Source organism: Echinops telfairi, unplaced genomic scaffold (assembly GCF_000313985.2).
Source record: "Echinops telfairi isolate 266 unplaced genomic scaffold, ASM31398v2 ScPeMD7_30;HRSCAF=105, whole genome shotgun sequence".
NCBI lineage: Eukaryota > Metazoa > Chordata > Mammalia > Afrosoricida > Tenrecidae > Echinops > Echinops telfairi.
Window position 1 is genome coordinate 2,175,080 of NW_022103927.1, and position 5,765 is coordinate 2,180,844.

The 5,765-nt window shown below is 39.8% G+C and overlaps 1 pseudogene; it reads right to left on the minus strand.

The window, feature by feature from the left end:
• Positions 1 to 1,759: 1,759 nt before the first annotated feature.
• Positions 1,760 to 2,706, minus strand: LOC101642730 (annotated as a pseudogene).
• Between the last annotated feature and the right edge of the window lie 3,059 nt (positions 2,707 to 5,765).

Consider the following 5,765-nt stretch of genomic DNA (forward strand, 5'->3'; position numbering starts at 1 on the left):
AAAAAACCTAATTAATAAATTATCAAGGGGTTCTTAAGGGAGGGAAGGTCAAAAAGGGAGGAGAGTTGAGCCAATATCAAGGGCTCAAGTAGAAATAAAATGTTTTGAAAATGATAATGGCAACATATTCACAAATATGCTTGCCACAATGGATGGATATATGGATTGTGACAAGAGCTGTATGAGCCCCCAAAATATAACAATTTTAAAAAATAAAAAAGAAATCATGAACTCTCGATACATAATAGAATTGAGATATGAAAAATTCTGAAGGAAGTTTGAATAATACAATCAACTTGTTCACTCACAGTATAAGAAAGTTTGGCAGTCTCCTGATTAAAGTGCTAGGCTGCTAACCAAAAGGTTGAGATTCAAATCCACTACCTGCTCCCTGGTTGAAACATGAGACAGTCTCCCTCTCTGTAAAGATGTGAAGCTTCAGACATTCTATGAGGCAGTTAGTTATTCATCACTGTCCTTGTGCTGTGAGGTGGCCTCCATGACAGTGGGTTTTGCATTGAGTCTACATTTTTCACTGTGGGAAAAGAGTGGGTGACACTCACCCTTCCTGTACGACCAATTCACTTCCCCTGCTATCAAGCGAGTCTGACCCATTGGACTGAACTGTCTCATAGGGTTTACAAAGCTGTAATCTTTACGGGAGCATATTGTCTCATCTTTCTCCTTCTGAGCATGGATAGGTGTGAAAAAACAGCTTTTCAGTTAGTAGCCCCAAACTTAACAGAGGTGCTTCCTGTGCTGTAGAGAAAATATAGAGCGCTATGTTTTCTTGGATCATGAAAATGAATGTTTTCTCATGTAATTATTTGAGATGGTCCCCAGATTGCTGGAGGACACTCAAGGGCAAAAGTGAGGCAGATGCTTTAGTGCAGCTAATTTTGTGGTCCAGCATAATTGGAGAGCGCTGGGTTCTTCGGAAATAATAAAGGCCAATTTCTAGTAGAATCATTGATGCCAAGAAGTGATATGCACAACTTGGCTGAACAAATTGTGGTCTAGAAAGGTCTTGAAACTAATGGTCCTGAAGTAACAATTACAACAGAAATTCCTACTATCTGGATGTCAGAAGATTAATCATGTACAGGAAGTCAATGATTTCAGTCTTCTTGGTTGTACTATCTTTCTGATGATAGGAGAGGTATCAACGTGCTTAGCTGGTCTGATTTTCTGCGTGGTTTGGAAGTCATTTCCAATACTGGAAGATACCAGCAGTGCTTTCCATAATTTAATAAGAACATGTTTACAAACTTTATAGTCAAAATATTCAACAGGACTTCACTGTAAATAAAATAACCCAGGTAGGTTGAAACTTTCATGCCAGATGTGATCACGAGAAAAAAGTTTTCTAAAAGGGGCATTGTAGAATTTCTGTCTCAGTTATTTATGGTTCAGGATAATAATGAGCACTGCTCCTTTGGGATAATTGTATGCTCTTACTCTATGGCTATTAATGAAAAGTCTGTTTCCTAACGAAACCTGCAGTCATGCTGAAAAAGTAGCCTGTTGAAGGGAAGATTTGGTGAAAATAAATACATTTTTAACAAAATACATGGGAAGTAATGTCATCCTATGTCTTAAATTTTTTATATCATGTCTTAAAAATTAAGGAGATTGAATTATGTACACAAGCACAATTAGGACTGAGGTAAATATAATACCAATTTTTATTATTTTGAATTTTGTATTTCTAAGTAGTTGTCTAAACTTAATGACGAGTTTCTTTAATATAGGATGTTCCTCAGCTGAAAAGTTTTCTTAGGGCCTGCTTTATGTCTCTGTTTCTAAGACTGTAGATAAAGGGGTTCAGCATGGGTGTGGCTACAGTGTACATCACTGAGGCTATAGCAGTTGCCTTGGAGTTTTCAATAGCACTAGGACTGAGATAGACCCCAAAACTTGTCCCATAGAACAAGGAAACCACGGAGAGGTGAGACCCACACGTGGAAAAGGCTTTATATTTGCCCCCAGCTGATGAAATTCGGAAAATGGAGGACACAATCTTCATGTAAGAAAAAAGGATCCCAGTGAGTGGAATAGCACCCAGAAGTCCAATTCCTAAATATATCACTAAGTCATTGAGAAACGTGTCAGAACAAGCAAGTTGGATTACTTGATTAAGGTCACAGAAAAAATGGGAGATTTCCAATTCTGTACAAAATGACAGTCGCAAAACCATTAAACATTGTAACAGAGAGACCAGAAGAGTCAATACCCAGGAGGCCAGAAGCAGGAGGCCACAGAGTCTTGGGTTCATGATGACCGTGTAGTGCAGTGGGTGACAGATGGCCACAAACCGGTCATAGGCCATCACTGTCAATAGGAAGTTGTCTAAGCTCACAAAAAGCATGAAAAAAAACATCTGTGTGATGCAGTCTTCATATGTAATTACTTTGGTCTGCATCTGGATGTTCATCAGCATCTTTGGGACAGTGGTGGACGTGAAACAGATGTCAGCAGAGGAAAGGTTAGAGAGGAAAAAGTACATGGGTGTGTGGAGGTGGGAGTCTGTGGTGATGGCCAGGATGATGAGCAGGTTCCCAGTGAAGGTGCCAGGTACATGGAGAGGAACAGTCCAAAGAGGAGGGGCTGAAGCTCTGCCTCTTCAGAAAGCCCCAGAAGGATGAATTCTGGAAAGTGAGTGTGGTTTCCTGGTTCCATGTAGCTGATGAAACTACTGGGAAAGAGAAAAGAGCATTGCCACTATGCCATAAGCTGTTAGCAACAGTTTAAGGGATACACTGTCATTTCTATTTTAAACAGTTAATTCATTAATCCCTGTTCACATCTGTGTGTATCATGTTCTTGAATCTCAAGTGCTCAATATTCACTTTGATGCTGAAACTGTCTAGCTGTCCTGTCTTCTAATACCATCTTTCCCCTAAAACATTATATTTTCTACAAATACCTTAAGATTTTGGTTGTTCATTCAACAAATGTGTTTGACCAAATATTTTATGTCAAGTGTTCTTGAAAGTTGTGGGAACCTCAGTGAAAAATAAAAATTCTTACCATTATTTGATGTGACCAGCATAATGTGCAAATTTTGAGCTCATCCCTGACTTTGGTAGGAAGAGTGAAGGAAGTTGAAAGTCACATGGAAACAATTGGTCCAATGGACTCATGGAGCATGCAAACAGCAGTCATGCCTGGCACAGAACTCTCCTCCAAGTACCAATAATCAACTCTGTACGTTCAAGAGGCAGCACTTCACCAGGAACAAAATTCAGGGGGTTAGGAAGGAAGAACAGAAACAGGAAACACAAAGAGGCGGCGGGACAAGCTACGGTACATCAGGGAATTGCAGTGGACGAGTTAAATCAGAAGCTGTGTGATTTCTTGAATGTTGGTCGGGTCTGTCAACCACTTAATTCACAGTAGCAAGTAAACAAGTTATAGAGTAAAATTCAATGCATCTTTGTGTAATCACTTCTGATAAGGAGGTATTGTGCAGGAAATCTGAAGGCAGTTAGGATGTTAGTCATGAGAAGAACGCTTTAGGCAGAGATAGGGGCTGTACTACCCCCCTGACACAGGAGTATTCCTCACCCCCTCTGACAACAAGGTGGATGGTGTAACTGATGTGCAAAAAGAAATCTGGGTTGAAGTTGTAGTTATAAGTGACGGATATATGAGGTTGAAGACTCCCTGAAAAAGGTAAGCTGTTGAAACAGTAAAGTTGTTAAAAATTGAAAAATTAATCATATGCAAATACCTTGAAGACAACAAGTTGTGAAGTTCTCCCAGAGTCCACTACCTGCTCAGACAAGAAAATTCAGTTCTAACTTGCGTATTCTTCATCGCTTAAACCAAAATTCTTATGCCAATTTTATAGAATAGTTTGAAAAATAGGTAATTTAAAATGTCATGCTGCGTCATATTAATTGGTGGTTTTTTTTGAGACATTATAATCCAAATCCTTACAGATTCATCTCCCACTTCTACTGTGCTTTTTCCATTCTTCATCTCTCTACAGGTTTCCCAGGAGCAGTCGTCCGCTCTGCACATGGACCAGAGCAATGTCTCCAAAGGCAAGTCTGACGGCAGACAGACTGTGCTGCTAATTCTGCATTGACTCTCCGCTAATTTCAGAGCTGTCCCTCCTTAGGAAAATATACCGCTGTGTGTTACATGGCTGCTGCCTACCTGTCCACACTCATGCTTCACTTTCCATTCCTTGCTTTCCTTGTTCATCAGTTATTCATTATCATGTGCAATTTCCAATGCACACCGTATCGTTTTAAGAATCCCAACATTACTCCCCTCCTGTCTCCCTCTTCAAAGCTCAGTGTGACCATTATCTTTTCTGTGAAACCTTCACTAAAAGTCCCCAGAGAAGACAACAACATTATGATCCATTTCAGTAGGATTGCAGTGCTGGAATAAGCACGCACTTACTGTCTGTTACCTTACATAGAAGGTAAGATACTTGGAAAAAGGGAAAATGTCTACTCATTTCTTTCTTTCCACAGTATAGCACTAAATAAAAATTTTGCAAGTTACTATGTGAACAAATAGTTTAAACAGATTAACAGACACGTTAATGCAGTGAAGCAAGGAAGGCTTCTGAGAGAAGGCGGTTGCAGGAATGAGAGCCAGCACCGGGGAAGACGGACTAGAGAAAGAAGACATTGTCATGTAGCCAGATCAGTCTCTAGAAACGGAGACTCTAACTTCTCAGAACTGCATCCATTAAACTTGTTTTTATGTGTTATACCTGTTGATACGCCTGCAGACACTACCAATAAGAGAGGGCCCTCACTCATCACCCATCTCCCAGCACCTGAGAAGATGTTGAAGCTCATCCAGGTATTATCAGAGGAGAGTTCACCAGGGCTGTTTCTCCCATGTACCACTGCTAAAGTCAAAGGTTGTGCCCCCAGGAAGAATGTGGAGGTGAACCCACTCCTGAGGCTTCTAGAAGGTACAATGTGTTTTCTCATCACCTTAGATGAATCAAGTAGATCTGGGTCAGTGTAGGGGAAGTACTTACAATCCTTTGGCTCTAGTGAATGAAATCCCTTGTGCCTCATTAATGAAGCATTCTTTGTCTTGCATTCCCTGGGAATTTTATTTCTCTGGAGCTAAGAGAAGAAAACTCAGACTTGTGCCAGTTTGTCCTCTGGGAGACAACGTGGAGCTCCGTGTACCGCTTTATCCCATTGGACTACTTCTTCCCAGAAGGTGGTCACCTCTATTGTGGTGTGTCTCCAGCATGAAGAGTAATGTCTAATGATCACTCTGAGATCCATTTCCTTCTCCAAAGACCTAAAGAACACAGCTGGAAATCATTTACTACTATGCCAGGGTTTTATGAAGCACCTCTGATCTCATAGAGCCCCACCAGTGTCACTAGTATATTTTTACCATGTCTTTTATTTCAATTAATTGACAATAGACCCTGAGTAAATGGAATGCCATCCCTGTAGGGAGGGTGTTGGGAGTTAAGATGATAGGATATTCTCAGTGAGTGTCTACAAACTTAGAGGTCATAACAGATAAAAAGCCTTAATGTTACAATGTTCATAAGATGGTTCATAGATAATATTAAAATTTTATTTCATTATATCATACAATATAATAATACATAATATAGCTTAATAACATTTTCCATACCCTATCAATATATTCAAAGGGTTATATTATTATTTATGAGAATAATTTGCTAATTCAAATCAATGACACCTCTGACATGCTAGTGTCATCTGAAAGGGAATCTGTTCATTTGGTAGCTTTCTATTCTGTGA